Source organism: Sapajus apella, unplaced genomic scaffold, assembly GCF_009761245.1.
Source record: "Sapajus apella isolate SASKATOON/1434 unplaced genomic scaffold, GSC_monkey_1.0 scaffold66, whole genome shotgun sequence".
Lineage (NCBI taxonomy): Eukaryota > Metazoa > Chordata > Mammalia > Primates > Cebidae > Sapajus > Sapajus apella.
Genome location: NW_022437006.1, coordinates 2,384,788 through 2,405,773, shown reverse-complemented (window position 1 = coordinate 2,405,773; position 20,986 = coordinate 2,384,788).

Sequence of the window (20,986 nt, the reverse complement as noted above, 5' to 3'; positions counted from 1 at the left end):
GCCTTCTTGCTTTGTGCCCACATGAGTTTTCCCAGTCTGTGCTGGTGAAGAGAGTGAGAACAAACTATATTATGTTTCATTTTTGTAAGGTTGCTAATCCCATCATACCAGGTCCTTGCCTTCATGACCCAAATTCCCCCCAAAGACCCTATGTCCAAATATTATCACTCTGTGAGTGAGAGCTTCAACATATGAATTTTGTGGGGACAAAAAATTTAGTACATAACACACTTTTCCTGAAACTCTTCCTAAGAATAATTTGGGTACTTGTAGTTAGGATTACACAACCTAAGCAAAATCCAAGATTACAAAAGATTTTAAAAGGGCCGGAAGGTACATTGCTAGCAAAAAGTGGCAAAATCTGGTGGTCTGATTCTTGTCCACTAAGTGAACAAGGACATACAGTGTGTTATCTATAACTACAGTTAACTTCTTTTTTATGTTTCATTTCCCCTCAAAACTATTCATAAGTAATTTGATAATATTTTGAAATATGGATTCTGAACAATGATACTCTACTGGACATAAAACTTTGACATACTAGATTATAAATTAGAAAAATATAGACTCTAGCCAGCTTTGTGGCAAGGAAACATTATTAGAAAGATATGCATTAACCCCATGTATTGTACATAATATGAATATTTTTAATAGAATTTTAAGCATTAATATCATCTAAATTTATGTAAGTTTGTTTTGCATCTGCACCTGTAGTATTTATGGTATGTCATAGTTATTGACATTTTTAAGAGTTTTAGGCATAAGAGCAGTAGGCTGAAATTGTTATTAAATTACCTAGTTGATATTAAAAATGTCAGTTGATTCGATTAATCAAAGGAAGACCATCTAATTAATTAAACATCATTACATTTAACTTTCTGCTTAGGGAAATCCATTCACATGTAGGGAGCTTACTCCTATACTGTATTATATGTGGCATAGTCTTGTTAAGCTATACCCACATTTTCTTGTTATATAGTTGGAATAGTTTTCCTGGGGTTAGATAACAAAAAGGAATGGATTTTTGAATAAAAAGAGTCTCACTAAGTAACACATTCTTCTTGAATGCATAGCCAAAGTCATACTTCTCTGTGGTATCTACTTCTATTTCCTGATCGATAAATATTTCATTAGTAATGACACAAGTAATAAAGTTAAAAGAGCATGTTGCACAGGTTTTATATAATCAGTTCTCTAATACTACTTAGATTCTATTAGAATATTTTGTTGTGTGTTTCTTTTTAATAGCTCACAAAATACTTATATTAGGGTCATATCCAAAGTTTTAGAGATTGTAGGTAAGATATACAAATAGGGTTTTGAAAATATTGGCCTATAAATCCCAGAGGTTGTGCAAACCAGAAAGTCTGAATTAGAAGCAGACATAAAAAATTATTGCCTAAACCCACTTAGATATAAGGATATAGTAATCATATGACTAAAAATTCATTTAATGCTCACAGTTTGGAGCCATATAGATATAGTAAAGTATATATTATAAAAATATAAACAAACCAAAGGAAGATTGCAGTTGCAGAAGCAGAAATGGAATGCGTTTTTGGATATAGTATCATATGTACAATGCCATTGTAAAAGCTTCTTGATCCATAAGCTTTTGGAAATCAAGAATTAATTTTCTTTTGGTTTCCAGGCACTTACTCAATTTGACTGTTGGTATTATTGAAGACATTGTTGTTATCTTTGCTTTCGCTATGTAAAATACTAATTTGTTTCTGGGATTCTACGTACTTTTCCCTGTCTTTTTTTGCGTGCCAGGGAAGGGGAGGTGAGTCAGTCCTAGCCTTACAAATAAAGGTGAAAAGTTGTTGCCAAAAATAGCTACCACTGATTGACACATAATACATGAAAGTCACTCTGCAAAACACTTTACTTAAATTACTTCATTTTATCTTCAAGTATTATGGCCCATCTTTTAAAGATGAAAGTACAGAAACAGAAGCACAAAGAGATCAAGTAACTTGCCACATAATACATGTGGTATAAATTATAGTCAGGACTTGAACTGATGTTAATCAAATTCCAGAACCTATACTGTAGAGTTTCACCATTTTGTGGCTAGGGTCTCATTTTAGAAATTGACAAACCAGAAAGAAGGTGAGCACTGTTCAGCACAATCCCTTTAGGTGCATACTTAGGGCATATGAAAAATCCATCTGTCTAGGGATATTCTATGCCTCAAGGCCCAAAAGAAAGTACCTGAAGGACAATTAGCAGCTTAAAGCTTTCTTCTCTAATTCACATCTTGGAAATTTAAATTATTAAAGTTAATAGTGGTGGGAGTTACATGATAATGCTGATCTGTAACGCTGCTCTAAAAATAAAAATTTTCTGTTAATAGAGTGGTTAGTCTAGAGGTAGTGAAATATTTATTTAAGTTTGGTTAGTCTAGAGGTAGTGAAATATTGATTTAAGTTGGAAAGCAATAAAATGTATTTTTTTGAAATCCCCTGTAAATGTATATGAGAAAGTAAAAGCTGAATTGCCCATTGCTTAAAGTCACATCATTGTTGGGATTTAATGACTAAGTCCAAGACTGTGCCCAGGAATCTCTTGTGTTCATTTCTGTTAGAGGTCCCACTGGAAGCAGCAGAATTATCAGGATAAAGATGTTTTAGTGCACAGTGAAAAGTATAAAAGACTGTCTGTCTTTCAAAAGTGAGTAAACATTTGGAGAGGTGATACTCACCTAGCACTTCAAGAGGAGGAAAAAAATATGAGTGATTACCATTTTATTTTATATATATATATGGAGATCTAATTCTTATAAGGAATTTTTGTTGAGTTTGAGGCTGAAAAACATTCCATGGTCATGTCATAGTAAACGTGATGATGACAATGGTGGGAATGCTGGTAATGCTGGAAGCAGAATTCTGAAACCAATGTGTAGGGGTTTTTAAAATGGTTTAGCTCTTAAGATATTGCTAAAGAAACATAATGATTGTAGCTTTTAGTGCATTAGACCAAATCATGAAAATCTTGGTGGTCAGAGTGACAGAGTATTTACTAACATCTGATATTTCATTAATGACCTAAAACATACTTATTTCCACATTTATATTATTTTATTGCCATATCCCAGGCTACATATTCAATTTCAATTTCACTTTTCCTTATTATTCTAAGATTTTAGGTAATCCAGTCAGGGTCTAAAATTGGTTGTACTGTTACTGCCTTTTCCAGAGGAAAACAAAATAATACAATTTAGGATACTGGTCCTTTTGGCTACACTATGACATATAATGACAGAAGTCACTGGCAATAATTAGTTCTGGGTCATAAAGTCAGGCCCAAATCAGCAGTAAGAACTAGGGTTAGATGTGGTAAAAGCCAAAACCCAACCTTTGTGGGACCAGGGTCAAATGCTAGATTAACACATGAGAATTTGTTAGATCCAAGTAGGCCAAGCTGTAGTGTCCAAAGTTAATATATAAACCTCTCAATTTAAATCCAGAAAAATTTTCATGGCCTCCATGAATTTTGAAAGTCCGATCATCTAGAATCACTACTACCAAGAGGAAGACAGCCATGGCACCACTGTTAGCAGAAAGTCTTTGCTCGCTGAGAAATTGTCTCACATCTCATCTCTAATCCAGCTTATCTACTTCCAAGGCAAAAAGGCAATCTCACCCCTGCCCCTACTCCCACCTGCATCTTTTATCTTTATTTGAATGGGAAGTTAAAAAGCATAGCTTTATCTGATCATCTTTCCTTAGCCTTTGCTTTTCTTTTTTATTATTCTTTAAGTTCTGGGGTACATGTTTAGAATGTGCAGGTTTGTTACATAGGTATACACGTGCCATGGTGGTTTGCTTCATCCATCACCCTGTCATCTACATTAGATATTTCTAATGCTATTCCTCCCCTAAGCCCCCACTCCCCAGCTGTCCCTCCCCTAGTCCCCCATCCCCCAAAAAGCCCTGGTGTGTGGTGTTCCCCTCTCCGTGTCCATGCATTCTCATTGTTCAACACCCACTTATTGGTGAGAATATGCAGTATTTGGTTTTCTCTTGTGTCAGTTTGCTAAGAATGATGGTTTCCAACTTCATCCATGTCCCTGCAAAGTACATGAAATCATCCTTTTTTATGACTGCATAGTATTCCATGGTGTATATGTGCCACATTTTCTTTATCCAGTCTAACATTGATGGACATTTGGGCTGGTTCCAAGTCTTTGCTATTGTGAACAGCAGTGCTGCAATAAGCATGTGTGCATGTGTCTTTATAATACAATACTTGATAATTTTGGGGTATGTACCCAGTAATGGGATTGCTGGGTATTTCTAGTTCTAGATCCTTGAGGAATTGCCATACTGTCTTCCACAGTGGTTGAACTAATTTACATTGTCACCAACAGTGTAAAAACCGTTCCTATTTCTGCACATCCTCTCCAGCATCTGTTGTCTCCTGTTATTTTTAATGATCTCCATTCTAACTGGTGTCAGATGGTATCTCAATGTAGTTTTGATTTGCATTTCTCCAATGAACAGTGATGATGAGCTTTTTTTCATATGTTTGTTGGCTGCATAAATGTCTTCTTTAGAGAAGTGTCTATTCGTATCTTTTACTCACTTTTTGATGGGGTTGTTTGTATTTTTCTTGTAAATGTGTTTAAGTTCCTTGCAGATTCTGGTTATTAGCCTGGTGTCAGATGGGTAGATTCCAAAAATTTTTCCCATGATGTTGGTTGCCAGTTCACTTTAATGATAGTTTCTTCTGCTGTACAGAAGCTCCTTAGTTTAATTAGATCTCATTTGTCTATTTTGTCTTTTGTTCCCATTGCTTTTGGTGTTTTAGTAATGAAGTCCTTGCCCCTGCTTGTATTCTGAATGGTATTGCCTAGGTTTTCTTCTTGATTTTTTATGGTTTTAGGCTTTATATTTAAATATTTTATCCATTTTGAGTTATCTTTTGTGTAAGGCATAAGGTAGGGATCCAGTTTCTGTTTTCTGCTTATAGATAGCTAGTTTTCCCAACACCGTCTATCATGTAGGGAATCCTTTCCCCATTGCTTGCTTTTGTCAGGTTTGTCATAGATCAGATGGTTGAAGATGTGTGGTGTTATTTCTGAAGCCTCTATTCTGTTCCATTGGTCTATATCTCTGTTTTGGTAACTGTACCATGCTGTTTTGTACCATGATTACTGTAGCCGTTTAGTATAGTTTGAAGTCAGGCAGCATGATGCCTCTAGCTTTTTACTTTTTTTATTTTTTTCTTAAAATTGTCTTGGCTATGTAGGCTATTTTTTTGTTCCATATGAAATTTAAGGTAGTTTTTTTTTTTCCAATTTGGCAAATAAAGTCAGTGGTAGCTTGATGGAGATAGCATTGAATCTATAAATTACTTTGGGCAGCAGGGCCATTTTCACAATATTGATTCTTTCTAACCATAAGCATGGAATGTTTTTCCATCTGTTTGTGTCCTTTCTTATTTCCTTGAGCAGTGATTGTAGTTCTCCTCAAAGAGATCCTTCACATCCCTTGTAAGTTGTGTTCCTAGGTATTTTATTCTCTTTGTAGCAATTGTGTAAGTTCACTCATGATTTGGCTCTCTGTTTATCTGTCATTGATGGATAGGAATGTTTGTGATTTTTGCACATCGATTTTGTATTCTGAGACTTTGCTGAAGTTACTTATCAGCTTAAGGAGATTTGGGGCTGAGATGATGAGGTCTTCTAAAATATGCAATCATGTCATCTTCACGTAGAGGCAATTTCACTTCCTCTTTTCCTAATTGAGTAACATTTATTTCTTTGTCTTCCCTTATTGCCCTGTCCAAAACTTCCAATACTGTGTTGAATAGGAGTGGTGAGAGAGGGCATCCTTGTCTTGTGCCGGTTTTCAAAGGGAAGCTTCCAGTTTTTGCCCATTCAGTATGATATTGGCTGTGGGTTTGTCATAAAAAGCTGTTACAATTTTTAAAAGATTAAAAAAAAGAAACCAGAAAAAATCTGTTATTATTTTGAGATCCTTTCTGTCGATAATCTAGTTTACTGAGAGTTTTTAGCATAAAGGGCTGTTGAACTTTCTCGAAGGCCTTCTCTGCATCTGTTGAGATAATTATGTGGTTTTTGTATTAGGTTCTGTTTATGTGATGCATTATGTTTATTGATTTGTGTATCTTGAACCAGGTTTTCATCCCAGAGAAGAAGCTGACTTGGTCTTGATGGATAAGCTTCTTGATGTGCTGTTGAATTCGGTTTGCCAATATTTTATTGGGATTTTCACATTGATGTTCATCATGGATGTTGGCGTGAAATTTTCTTTTTTAGTTGTATCTCTGCCACGTTTTGGTATCAGGATGATGTTGGTCTCAAAATGAGTTATGGAAGATTCTCTCTTTTTGTATTCTTTGAAATCGTTTCGGAAGGAATGGTACCAGCTCCTCTTTATACCTCTGGTAGAATTCAGTTGTGAACTAGTCTGGTCCTAGACTTTTTTTTTTTTTTTTTTTTTTTTTGGTTGGTAGGCTATCAATTGATAAACCAATAATAAGGTCTCCATTTCAGACCTTATTATTGTTCTATTCAGGGATTCGATATATTCCTGGTTTAGTCGTAGGAGGGTGTAAGTGTCCAGGAATTTATCGGTTTCTTCTAGATTTTCTGGTTTATTTGCACAGAAGTGTTTATAGTATTCTCTGATGGTAGTTTGTGTTGCTGTGGGATCAGTGGTGATATCCCCTTACCAATTTTTTTTGCATCTATTTGATTCTTCTCTCTTTTCTTCTTTATTAGTCTTGCTAGTAGTCATCTATTTTGGTGATCTTTTGAAGAAACTAGCTCCTGGATTCATTGATGTTTTTGAAGGGATTTTTATGTGTCTGTCTACTTCAGTTCTGCTCTAATCTTAGTTTTTTCTTGCTTCTCTAGTTCTTTTAATTGTGACATTAGGTTACCGATTTTAGATCTTTCCTCCTTTGTCTTTTGGGCAGTTAGCGGTATAAATTTCCCTCTACTCATTGCTTTATATGTGTCCCAGAGATTCTGGTATGTTATGTCTTCATTGTCAATTGGTTTCAAATAACATCTTTATTTCTGCATTTATTTCATCATTTATCCAGTAGTCATTCAGGAGCGGGTTGTTTAGTTTCCATGTAGTTGTGCAGTTTTGAGTGAGTTTCTTAATCCTGAGTTCTAATTTTATTGCACTGTGGTCTGAGAGACTATTTGTTATGATTTCCATTCTTTTGCATTTGCTGAGGAGTGTTTTTCTTCCAATTTATGTGGTCAATTTTAGAATAAGTGTGATGTGGTGCTGAGAAGAATATATATTCTGTTGATTTGAGGTGGAGATTTCTGTAGATTTCTATTAGGTCCACTTGGTCCAGAGCTGAGTTCAAGTCCTTCATATCCTTGTAAATTTTCTGTCTCGTTGATCTGTTGTGATATTGACACTGGGGTGTTAAAGTCTCCCACTATTATTGTGTGGGAATCTAAGTCTCTTTGTAGGTCGTTAAGAACTTGTTTTATGGATCTGAATGCTCGTATATTGGGTACATATATATTTAGAATAGTTAGCTCTTCTTGTTGCATTGATACTTTTACCATTATGTAATGCCCTTCTTTGTCTCTTTTGATCTTTGTTGGTTTAAAGTCTGTTTTATCAGATACTAGGATTGCAACCCCTGCTTTTTTTTTTTTCCTCTCCATTTGCTTGGTACATCTTCCTCCATCCTTTTATTTTGTGCCTATCTGTGTCTTTGCATGTGAGATGAGTCTTCTGAATACAGCACACCAATGGGTCTTGACTCTTTATCCAATTTGCCAGTCTGTGTCTTTTAATTAGGGCATTTAGCCCATTTACATTAAGTTTAATATTGATACGTGTGAATTTGATCCTGCTGTTATGATACTAGCTGGTTATTTTGCCCTTAGTGATGTAGTTTCTTCATAACGTCGATGGTCTTTACAATTTGGCATGTTTTTTCAGTGGCTGGTACTAGTTGTTCATAATATTTTGAAGTATAGATTTTTAACAGCTTTGTTGAGGTATAGTTAATATAAAATTTGATGAATTTGAACATATGCATATATCTGTGTATAGGAAAGCAGTCTGTTGCATGGCCAAAAGTGAGGCCATGTTGAAGCAAAACTGCCATGATAACCAGTGTTTGACATCCACATACCAAAGTGTTCTGCAGAAGGGCCATTAAGCAATGCCTATAGCACCGGTAACTCCTCATAAAGATACTTCTCTAATGTCCACAGTATCTTCTTAGCTCTCTTAGCTGCCAAGAGGAAGGCATATGTCTTCTCTGGTGGTTACTCACTCTGAACACTGTGAAACCATTATCACAATCAAGGTAATAAACACATTCATCATCTCCAAAAGTTTTCTCGTGTACATTTGGTGTTGTGTGTATGTGTATGTGTGTGTGTGACTGATAAGAACACTTAACATGAGATCTACTCTCAACAAAATTTAAGTGCACAATATAGTATGTTAACTATAGATACTACGTTGTACAGCATATTTCTATGATCTTCTGCAGAACTTATTCATCTTGTATAACTGAATCTTTATAACCATTGAACAACTCCCTACTTTCTCCTCTCCCGATGCCTTGCCAACCACCATTCTAATTTCCACTTTTATGAGTTTGACTATTTCAGATACCTCATGTATAGATTTTGATAGCATTCAAACATTACCAAATTAAAGACATTTAATTTATTTCCCAAGAGTTTGCTATTATAAGTAACAGTGGTGAACAACTTGCTGTGAAAATTATTGGGAGATATTTTAGATTATCTTTGTGGAATAAATTCCAAAATATGTGAGTGGATCAAGAGACAAATGCTTTTTTATACTTTTGAAAAATATAATCCATTTTATTTTAACTTACAATTTGGGTTGCATCTATACAAACATGACTTTTTAAAAAAATTTTTGTTTCATAGCAAGGCTGACACAATTTTGGTAGTGATATAAACATTTCTTCATACTTTCCCAGGAGACATTTTGATTTCTTGTTAAAGCTGAGAGCTATGCTAGAGCAAAAGAGTGGCTGGAATCCTCCTGCCATGGGAAGTTGGTGGTCTCACCACTGATTTTATCCATGAGCCTTCTCAGAATTAGCTGCTTTCAAATTTTGTTTCTAAAAAAAGTCAAGGTGGCTCTTGAAGAGGAGTAATGGGAGGGAAGTCTAATGACTGAAATCAATAAAGTAAGCCCACAGTGCTTTAAAATGGAAGGAAGAGAATGAGACATTGGAGAAAATGGCTGCAGCTCAGGAAAGCAAACTTTAGGGGAGAATAAAAGAAGGAAACAGCTGGAGCACACCTGTGGGATCTGACACTGTGTGTTAAGAACAGGATGAATGCCTAGGTCCAGGTTTGGAGTGGAACAAACTCTCACCTTTTAAGTCTTCAGTGAGCGTTAATGATTGACTAACTAGGAAATATCCCTAGAGCTGGTAGAGTGCTAGAGCCTAAAAATGCTCTATTCTCTGGCAAAGCCTGTTTTCCCCTGAAACATACAATGGATTCAGGATATGTTAGGGCATGAAAGCCTGACACAGCTATTGTCCATCGTAGAATAGGATGGCTGAATCATCACAGATACACTCTGGCTGTGGACCTGGCACCCTGCTGCTGAAATGACTCTAGGAGACAATTTCAGAGAAAGATCATCAATTCCCAAGAGTAGAGGGAAGTTTTGCTGGGGCACTTGAAGGTTGCAGTATATACTTTCAAGCAAAATGTACACTCACCTTTTTATTTACTCATTTACTCATATGTATTTACTCAAATACATATTTGTTGAGCACTCACTTCAGACAAAGCAGTAGCTTCTAGGTATGTAATTTGAGCAAAATCAGTGCAATTCCTGCTTAATGGAGCTTAGTTTTGAGGGAGAGAGAGAGACTATTCAAGCAATTATGTAATAAATGTATTATTACAAAATGCAATAATGCATGAAGTCATTCAAATTCATATAACAGTGGGGAGACTGATATGGTATGAGGAGTCAGAGAAGGTTTCCTTGAAGAAGTGTTTATTATACTAATATTAATTAATAAGCTTGATGAAAGACAAAAATATATAGAATATAACTAAGTGAGACATTTGATGGTTGGTAGTTGGTGAATCGATGAGAATGGTAGAAAAAAAATTATGCTTTGAAGAGCATGGGCAAAGGCCCTGAGGTAGAATGAAAACCTAGCTTATTACAGGAGGTAAAAGACAGGCAAACTGGCTAGAGTATAGAAAGTGAATTCTAGAAAGTGGCTGCCATATGCTTCAGTGGCAAAACAAAACAAAACAAAACAAAATCCAAAAACCTTATTCAAAGACTTCCAAACAAGTAAGTGACTGTTTTAACACTTGGTCCTAGTCATCAAAGATGCTAGCTAAAACTTGAGGTTTCAACTACTTGATGGTAGAGCTTGGGAGGAAGGAGAGAATACAAAAATAACAATTGGTTGCTACTTGGCTTAGTACTTGGGTGACAAAATAATCTGTACAACAAAATCCTGGAGAGGTGGGGTGCCAAGATGGCCAAGAGAAGCCAGCACTGGAATGCAGCTCCCAGCAAATGAGATGCAGAGGGCTAGAGGACTTCATGATTCCAAACGACATGCTGGGTTCATTTCTGTGGGACTGATAGGGCTCTGAAAATAGGCCCAGGGAAGGAGCCACAGGGCAAGAGCTGCCCAGGGAGGCAAATCGAGACAGGGGAGGGGTGCATCCCCACCTGAAACATGCAGCCGGCTCGGAGGGTCAGGGGACTTAACCACCTCAGTGCTCCAATTTGGATTCTGTGCTTACCTCATCCCTCCTGCAACCCACGGTCCACAAGAGCCCTGCCAGATGATGGGGTGCCATGGTAGTCAGTGCAACTCTGAGCAGTGGCTACCGTTGGGCATGGCTGGTTGTTGCAGGGACCTGGGCGTGAGTTTGGACTAACGCAAGTGGGATGGACCATCCCACAGAGGGAGGCATAGTTGGAAGCAGGGAAACAGACCATAAAGCCTGGCAGGCTCCACCTCCTCAGAACTTAAACTGAAGCCCTCGCTAGAGAGCTTGGCAGCAAATACACCAGCTTGACTCCAACCAGGAAGATCCACCTGGAGAAGGAGAGACACTGTTGGGAAGTCAGGGCCAATCTCACCTGCAAACAAACTCCAGGGAACGACCACCCACCCAGCAACCTGACTGAATCCTAGAGAGCCCAGCAACACCCTCTACAGGCCAAAAAAGATACAGCTCCAACCTCAACAGAAAAAAATGTCCACTAAGAGACTCCTCCTGAAATCACCAACTTCAAAGATTAAAGGGAGATAAATCCACAAAGATGGGGAAAAAAGAAAAAAACAGTGCAAAAAGGATGAAACCATTCAAAGAACAGAACATCTCTTCTCCTCCCAGGAATCACAACTCCTTACCATCAAGGGAACAAAAAAAAGAGAATGAATCTGATGAAGTGACAGAGCAGGCTTCAGAAGGTGGGTAATAACAAACTTCTCTGAGTTAAAAGACCATGTTCCAACCCAATCCAAAGAAACTAAGAACCTTGAAAAAATGTTAGATGAAATGCTAACTAGAATAACCAGCTTAGAGAAGAACGTAAATGACTTGATGGAGCTGAAAAACACAGCACGAGAACTTTGCAAGGCATACACATTTCAATAGCCGAATCAATCAAGCAGAAGAAAGGATATCAGAGATAGAAGATCAAATCAATGAAATAAAATGAGAAGGCAAGATTAGAGAAAAAAGAGTGAAAAGAAATGAACAAAGCCTCCAAGAATTAGGGGATTATGTGAAAAGACCTAATCTATGCCTGATTGGCATACCTGAATGTGACAGGGAGAATGAATCAAAGTTGGAAAACACTTTGATTTCAAGATATTATCCAAGAGAACTTTTTCAAGATATTATTCAAGAGAACTTTCCCAACCTAACAAGGCAGGCCAACATTCAAATCCAGAAAATACAGAGAACACCACAAAGACATTCCTTAAGAAGAGCAACCCCAAGGCACATAGTTGTCAGATTCACCAGGTTGAAATGAAAGAAAAAATCCTAATGGCAGCCAGAGAAAAAAGGTCAAGTCACCCACAAAGGAAAGACCATCAGACTCATATCAGATCTCTCGGCAGAAACCCTGCAAGCTAGAAGGGATTGAGGGACAATATTCAACATCCTTAAAAGAACTTTCAACCCAGAATTTCATATCCAGCAAAACTAAGCTTTGTATGTGAAGGAGAAATAAAATCCTTTATGGACAAGCAATTGCTGAGAGATTTTGTCACTACAAGACCCGCCTTATAGGAGCTACTAAAGGAAGTACTAAACAGGGAAAGGAACAACCAGTATCAGCCACTGCAAAAAACATACCAAATTGTAAAGAACAATGACGCAATGAAGAAACCATGTCAACTAACAGGCAAAACAACCAGCCAGTAACAAAATGGCAGGATCAAATCCAAACATGACAATATTAACATTGAATATAAATGGCCTAAATGCCCCAATCAAAAGACACAGACTGCCAAACTGGATAAAAAGTCAAGGCCCATTGGTGTGCTGTATTCAGGAGACTCATCTCACATGCAAATACTCAATAGATTCAAAATAAAGGGATGGAAGAAGATTTACCAAGCAAATGGAGAACAAAAAAAAGCAGGGTTAGCAATCCTAGTCTCTGATACAAGGGACTTTAAACCAACAAAGATCAGAAGAGACAAAGAAGGGCAATACATAATGTTAAAGGGATCAATGCAACAAGAAGGGGTAACTATTCTAAATATATATGCTCCCAATGCAGGAGCACCCAGATACATAAAGCAAGTTCTTAAAGTCCTACAAAGAGACTTAGACTTCCACACAATAATAATGGGAGACTTTAACATTCCACTGACAATATTGGACAGAACAACGAGACAGAAAGTCAACAAGGATATCCAGGACTTAAATGCAGATTTGGACCAAGTGGACCTAATAGACATTTACACAACACTCCACCCCAAATCCACAGAATACACATTCTTCTCAGCACTACATTGCACTTACTCCAAAATTGACCACATAATTGGAAGTAAATCACTCCTCAGCTAATGCAAAATAACAGAAATCATAACAAACAGTCTGTCAGACCACAGTGCAATCAAATTAGAACTCAGGATTAAGAAAAGCACTCAAAACCGTACAATCAAATGGAAACTGAACAACTTGCTCCTGAATGATGAATGGATAAACAATGTAATGAAGGCAGAAATAAAAATGTTCTTTGAAACCAATGAGAATGAAGACACAATGTACTAGATCCTATGGGATACATTTATAGCAGTGTCTAGAGGGAAATGTACAGCAATAAATGCCCACAGAAGAAACAAAGAAAAATCTGAAAACACCCTATCATCAAAATTGAAAGAGCTAGAGGAACAAGATCAAAAAAACTCAAAAGCAAGCAGTAGACAAGAAATAACTAAGATCAGAGCAGAACTGAAGGAGATAGAGACACACAAAAAAACCTTCAAAAAATCAGTAAATGCAGGAGCTTGTTTTTGGAAAAGATCAATAAAATAGACCGCTAGCTAGACTAATAAAAAAGAAAGAAGAATTGAATAGATGCAATAAAAAACAATAAAGGGGAGATCATCACCGATTCCTCAGAAATGCAAACTACCATTAGAGATTACTATGACCAACTTTGTGCACATAAATCAGTAAATCTGGAAGAAACAGATAAACTCCTGAACATTTGCACACTCCCAAGACTAAGCCAAGAAGAATCTGAAATCGTGAATAGACCAGTAACAAGGTCTGAAGTCAAGGCAGCAATTAATAGCTTACCGACCAAAAAAACTGCAGGTCCAGATGGGTTCACAGCTGAATTCTGCCAGACATACAAAGAGGAGCTGGTACCATTACTGTTGAAACTATTCCAAACAATACAAAAAGAAGGAATCCTGCCTAACTATTTCTATGAGACCAACATCATCCTCATACCAAAATCTGGCAGAGATACAACTGAAAAAGAAAACTACAGGCCAATATCCATGATGAGCATTGATGCAAAAATCTTCAATAAAATACTGGCAAACCAAATCCAACAGCACATCAAAAAGCTTATCCACCACAATCAGGTAAGCTTTATCCCGGAGATACAAGGCTGGTTCAGCATACACAAGTCTATAAACATAATTCACTACATAAACAGTACCAAATACAAAAACCACATTATTATTTCAATAGATGCAGAGAAGGCCTTCAACAAAATTCAACAGCCCTTTATGCTAAAAACTCTCAATAAACTAGTTATCAATGGAATGTATCTCAAAACAATAAAAGATATTCATGACAAACCCACAGCCAATATCACACTGAATGGGCAAAAATTAGAAGCATTCCCTTTAAAAACTGGCACTAGACAAGGATGCCCTCTCTTACCACTTTTATTCAGTATAGTATTGGAAGTTCTAGCCAAAGCAATTAGGCAAGAAAAAGAAATAAAGGGCGTTCAGTTAGGAAAAGAAGAAGTCAAATTGTCCCTATTTGCAGATGACATGATCATTTAGAAGACCGTATCATCTCAGCCCAAAACCTCCTTAAGCTAATAAGCAACTTTGGCAAAGTCTCGGGATACAAAATCAATGTGCAAAAATCACAAGCATTCCTATATACCAATAACAGACAGAGAGCCAAATCATGACTGAACTCCCATTTACAATTGCTACAAATAGAATAAAATACCTAAGCATACAACCAACAAAGGTGGTAAAAGATCTCTTTAAGGAGAACTACAAACCACTAATCAAGGGAATACGAGAGGACACCAACAGATGGAAAAACATTCCATGCTCATGGTTAAGAAGAATAAATATTGTGAAAATGGCCATAATGCCCAAAATAATTTATAGATTCAATGCTATCCCATGAAGCTACCATTGACCTTCTTCACAGAACTGGAAAAAAACACTTTAAACTTCATATGGAACCAAAAGAGAGCCCACATAGCCAAGACAATACTAAGCAAAAGAACAAAGCTGGAGGCATCACGCTTCCTGACTTCAAACTATACTACAAGGCTGATGTAATCAAAACAGCATGGTACTGGTACCAAAATAGAGAGATAGACCAATGGAGCAGAACAGAGGCCTCAAAAGCAATGCCACACATCTACAACCATCTGATCTTTGATAAACCGGACAACAATAATCAATGGGGAAAGGATTCCCTGTTTAATAAATGGTGTTGGGAAAACTGGCTAGCCATATGCAGGAATCTGAAACTGGACCCCTTATATAAAAATTAACTCTTGATAAATAACACCATAAAAACCCTAGAAGAAAACCTAGGCAAAACCTTTTGGGACATAGGCACAGGCAAGGACTTCATGACTAACAACAAAAAGCACTGGCAATAAAAGCCAAAATAGACAAATGGGATCTAATTAAACTTAAGAGCTTCCACACAGCAAAAGAATCAATCATTAGAGTAAACCGGCAACCAACAGAATGGGAAAAAATTTTTGCAATCTACCAATTAGACAAAGGGCTAACATCCAGAATCAACTGGATGTTAGCAGTAAGAACTAAAGCAGATTTACAAGAAAAAAACAAACCCATCCAAAAGTGGACAAAGCATATGAAAAGACACTTTCAAAAGAAGACAAATATGTGGCCGACAAACATAGGAAAAAATGCTCATCATCATTTGTCATTAGAGAAATGCAAATCAACCACATTGAGATACCATTTCATGCCAGTTAGAATGGCGATCATTAAAAAATCTGGACACAACAGATGCTGGAGAGGATGTGGAGACAAAGGAACACTTTTGCACTGTTCGTGGGGGTGTAAATTAGGTCAACCATTGTGGAAGACAGTCTGGCGATTCCTCAAGGATCTAGAAATAGAAATTCCATCTGATCCAGCAATCCCATTACTGGGTATATACCCAAAGGATTATAAATCATTCTATCATAAAGACACATGCACACGTATGTTCATTGAGGCAATGTTTACAATAGCAAAGACCTGGAACCAACCCAAATGCCCATCAATGATAGACTGGACAAAAAAAGTGTGGTACATATACACCATGGAATACTATGCAGCCATGAAAACGATGAGTTCATGTCCTTTGTAGAGACATGGATGGACCTAGAAACCATCATTCTCAGCAAACTGACACAAGAACAGAAAACCAAACATCACATGTTTTCACTCAGGCAGGTGATGAACGACGAGAACACTTGGGCACAGGGAAGGGAACAACACTCACAGGACTAGGTGGGTGGGCAGAGGGGAGGGAAGTGGAGGGACAGCGGCGGGGAGGTGGGGAGGGTTAACACTGGGAGAAATGCCTGATATAGGCGACGGGTGGTGGGGGGATTGAGACAGCATACCACCATGGCATGTATGTACCTATGCAACAGTTCTGCAGGATGCAGGACGCGCACATGTACACCAGAGCCCAAATACAATAAAAAATAAATAGGCCAAAATGAAACCCCTGTGACACAAGTTTCCCTATATAATAAACCTGTATGTGTACCCCTGAAAGTATAATAAAAGTAAAAAAACAAACAAACAAACAAACAAACAAACAAACCTTCAGATTCCTCTGCTTCTCCATTGACTTTCCAAGTTATATGATCTGTGGGAGCACAGGCTAAATATTTTTTTTCCAATTGCCTGGATGATATTTGTATATTTTAATTTGAGAACCAGTGTGTTAGGTAGTAAATATCAGTAATTTTGATGTGGTCGTTTTCTATTAATGAAACACATATTGGGCATGTTTTAGCTTTCTAAGCTTGCATAATGAAATATCATAAATTTGGCAGGAGAAATGCTTTATTAACTCTAACCCTTTATTTAGTTTTGTAGGTCAGAGTTGTAGGCATGGTATGACTGGGTTCTCTGTTCAGTGTTGTCTAAGAATGAAATCAAACTGTTAGCTGAAGAGAGTCTCTGAGGAAAAATTCACTTCCACACTCATTCAGGTTATTGGAAGAATTGAGTTTCTTGTGGATGTATGATATGGTTTGGCTCTGTGTTCCCACCCAAATCTTATCTCAAATTGTAATCCCCATGTGTCAAGGGAGGAATCTGGTGGGAGGTGATTGGATCATGGGGGCAGTGTCCCCCATGCTGTTCTTGTGAGAGTGAGGGACTTCTCATGAGATCTGATGGTTTTGAAAGTGGCAGTTTTCCCTGTGTGCTCTCTCTCCTGCTGTCATGTAGATGTGCTTTGCTTCCCCTTTACCTTCTGCCATGCTTGTAAGTTTCCTAAGGCTTCTCCAGTCTTGCAGAAATGTGAGTCAATTAAACCTCCTTTGTTTATAAATTACCCTGTCTCAGGTAGTATCTTTATAGTGGTGTGAAATGGATTAATACAGAGAATGGATACCAGTAGAAGGGTTGGAGCCTGCACACAGAAGCCCTACTGGGATACTGCCTAGAGGAGTGGTGAAAAGACGGCCACCATCCTCCAGATTCCAGAATGGTAGATCCACTGACAGCTTGCACCATGCACCTGGAAAAGCCACAGGCACTCAACATGAGCAAATGTAAGCAGCCTTGGGGACTCTACCCTGCAGAGCCACATGGCCAGAGCAGTCCACAGCCTTGGGAGCCTAGTTCTTACGTCAGTATGCTGTGGATTTCAGACATGGCATCAAAGGAGATTACAGAGCTTTAAGATTTAATGACTGTCCTGCTGTGTTTTGACCTTGCATGGGGCTTGTGGCCCCTTTGGTTTGGCCAATTTCTTCCATCTGTATTGGGAAGACTTACCTAATGCCTGTACCCCCATTGTATCTTGGAAGCGATAAGCTTGCTTTTGATTTTACATGCTCATAGGCAGAAGGATCTCACCCTGTCTCAGATGAGACTTTGGACTTGGACTTTTGGGTCAATGATGGAATGAGTTAAGACTTTGGGGGACTTTTGGGAAGGCATGATTGTTTTTGAAATGTAAAAGGGACATGAAATTTGGGAACGATCAGGGGTGCAATGATATGGTTTGGCTCTACATCCCCACCCAAACCCAAATCTCATCTCAAATTTTAATCCCCACTTGTTGAGGGAGGAACCTGGTGTGAGGTGATTGGATCATAGGGATGGTTTCCACCGTGTTATTTTCATGATAGTGGGGGATTTCTCGTGAGATCTGGTTCTTTGATAAGTATCTGGAATTTCCCCTGCTTTCTCTCTCCTCCCATCATATAAGACATGCCTTGCTTCTCCTTTGCCTTCCACCACTTTTGGAAGTTTCCTGAGACCTCCCCAGCCATGCAGAACTGTGAATCCATTATACCTCTTTTCTTTATAAATTACCCAGTCTCAGGTAGTATCTTTATAGCAGTGTGAAAACAGACTAATACACTGTAGGACTGCGATCTCAATATTCTTGCTTGCTGTCAGCTGGAAAATGCTCTCAAATCCTTAGAGGCTGCCTAGAATTCTTTGCCACGTGGCTCTCTTAGGCAGTTCCAGTTTCATATCAAGAGGAAAACATCTCTCTGACTTCAAAGTTCTGATTTCCTCTGTCTATCACCTGTAGACCCAGATTTAAAGGATTCTCGATTAGATCAGTCCCACCTGGATAATTTCCATTTTGAATAACTCATGATCAATTGACTAGTACCCTTAATTGTATCTGCAGAATCCCTTATGCTAAGTATCACAATCATGAGAATAATATATCATCACATTCACAGGTTCCACTCACAGTCAAAGAGTGAAGATTATATTAGGGTGAGGGTCATTGGGGATCATCTTAGAATTCTGCCTACCATAACGTTGTTCCTAGAGCCATGTACCTCATATGCAGTATTTAATTTGGTACCACAAACTATGAGACAGACATTATTATAGGTTTCTTGTTGCTGATGATAAAACAAGTTCAGGGAAGGTAAGAACCTTGTGAAAAATCATTCAGTTTGTGAATGCCTGGCTTGCAGATTCTATTCTCAGAATTTGTTTCTCGTTATCTTTACTTCCTTTTCTGCATAGTCAAAGGGAGATAAATTTCAGTGTGGCTTCACTCTTTTCCTACATGAGACTCCAAGGGAGGAGAGTCCAAAGGGAGGAGACTTCAAGATTTCTACATTTTAAAATATCTTTTTTTTTTTTTTTTTTTTGAGACGGAGTTTCGCTCTTGTTACCCAGGCTGGAGTGCAATGGCGCGATCTCAGCTCACCGCAACCTCCGCCTCCTGGGTTCAGGCAATTCTCCTGCCTCAGCCTCCCGAGTAGCTGGGATTACAGGCACGTGCCACCATGCCCAACTAATTTTTTGTATTTTTAGTAGAGACGGGGTTTCACCATGTTGACCAGGATGGTCTCTATCTCTTGACATCGTGATCCACCCACCTCGGCCTCCCAAAGTGCTGGGATTACAGGCGTGAGCCACCGTGCCCGGCCCCATTTTAAAATATCTTAATAGAGATCTTCTTCTCTCATCGTACTCTGTATCTTAATTTTTTTTTTTCTGGGACTAAGTCTTACTCCGTGGCTCAAACTGGAGTGCAGTAGTGTGATCTCAGGTCATTGCATCCTCCATCTCCTGGATTCAAGTGATTCTTGTGCCTCAGCCTCTGAGTAGCTGGGATTACAGGTACATGCCACTATGCCTAATTATTTTTTTTTCTTTTTGTATTTTTAGTAGAGATGGGGCTTCATCATGTTGGCTAGGCTGGTCTCAAACTCCTGGCCTCAAGTATTCCACCCACCTTGGCCTCTCAAAAATGCTGGGATTACAGGCATGAATCAACATGCCCAGTCTACCCCTTAAATCTGAAGAATTTTTTTCAGGATAAATTGCTATAATAAATTATGTTTAAAGTGCATGCAGCACTGCTGTATTTTCTGTTTGACAATTTATGATGTAGGCCATTGTGCATAGGAAAAAAGTGAAGTCAGACTGAAATGTATTGTTATTTTGCTATAGCCCTTAGGCTTTAGTTTTGCAAATGATGAGTCATTTTATATTACAAAGACTATATAAGAATTATAATAATAAGTAAATAATAGAGAAAAAAGAAGTAATGATGCCTGTGAGGAATTATTTACTCTATGAAGTCTTTCTTTTGTTGCTGTTGTTGTTTTTTGTTTTTTGAGATAGAGTCTCACTTTGTCATCCAGGCTGAAGTGCAGTGATACGATCTCAGTTCACTGCAACCTCTGCCTCCCAGGTTCAAGCAATTCTCTTGCCTCATCTTCCTGAGTACCTGGGACAATAGACATACATCACCACATCCAGCTAATTTTTGTATTTTTAGTAGAGATGAGTTTTCACCATGTTGGCCAAGCGGCTCTTGAACTCCTGACCTTGTGATCCACCTGCCTCGGCTTCCCAAAAAGCTGGGATTACAGGTGTGGGCCACCACGCCCAGCCTAAAGTATTTCTTATGTGGTTTTGATGTAAGAGATTAAGAAACATACAGAAATAAATTCTTTCCAAGTAAGGACACATTCTTTATTAGGCCTCTATTAAATTTGCAGAAGAACAGCCAGGCAATTCTGTTATTTTTTAGAAAATAGTATTGTCTTAGAATTTGAAAATATATATATATAGTCATTTTAGAGCATATGTCCTCTCTTTTTGTCTGTGCTTAAAATTCTCTGTTTTTCCGGGATTTTCTGCTGTTTCATCCCAAGATATTTACTGACAATCTTTTTTTTCTCTTTTCCATGAAAATATATTTGGCATAAAGGATCTGCTACCCTATCAAAGCCTGAGGTGTTAATGAATAAAGTTCAAAGGAGCTCTCTTCAGAGCTCTTATTTGACCAGGAAAGGACCACTTAAAACAAAGAATTAATATTAAATTGCAAAACTTTAATTATTGGCAAGTTGTCTAAAGTTCCATTGGTAGGTCAGAAGCCTTTCTGAAGCTCTTGAAAATTATCGGTTAACTATGACCTATTTGTAGTTATACTTCTATCTAAAAGTACCAAAGTTATTGATGTCATGATTCATTACATAAAAATTTGGCATGTAGAAGAAAC